General features: G+C 38.5%; 1 protein-coding gene across 6 annotated transcripts in view; it reads left to right on the forward strand.

The window, feature by feature from the left end:
• LOC110037154 overlaps positions 1-467 on the forward strand; it is a 15,301-nt gene that overhangs the window by 13,529 nt on the left and 1,305 nt on the right. The gene's annotated exons all lie outside the window — the stretch shown is intronic.

The raw sequence follows: 467 nt of genomic DNA on the forward strand, positions 1-467 counted from the left end.
TGGGGTGTTAGCCAATATTGGGGCTAATTTGGGGATTTTGGTCAAAGATGGTCAAATTGACCAAATTGGACCATGGTGTAGTTGGACAAAATGAAATTGGAAATATTTTGGATTTATTGGGATTTTTTGAGAATTTTTGGAATTTTTGAATTTTTGGGTCATGAAGAGGCATTTTGGTAATTTAGGGGTGTCTGGGGCAAAAGAAGATGCATTTTGGTAATTTAGGGGTGTCTGGGGCAAAAGACTCAAGATGAACATTTCAAGTAGAATTGGATAGATATCCATTCTAAATGAACCATGGATCAATGAAATCCCCATTTTGGGCTCTCATGTATTGATCTTAGCCAGGGTATTGTGAAGGTATTGTGAGGGTATGGTATACCTTAACTCCAAACCAACACCCAGGGTGAATCCTAAGGCCAAGTAGTCCTATAGGAACTTTCCTTGAGTTCCCTCATAATGATCTT

Source organism: Phalaenopsis equestris, unplaced genomic scaffold, assembly GCF_001263595.1.
Source record: "Phalaenopsis equestris unplaced genomic scaffold, ASM126359v1 Scaffold000002, whole genome shotgun sequence".
NCBI lineage: Eukaryota > Viridiplantae > Streptophyta > Magnoliopsida > Asparagales > Orchidaceae > Phalaenopsis > Phalaenopsis equestris.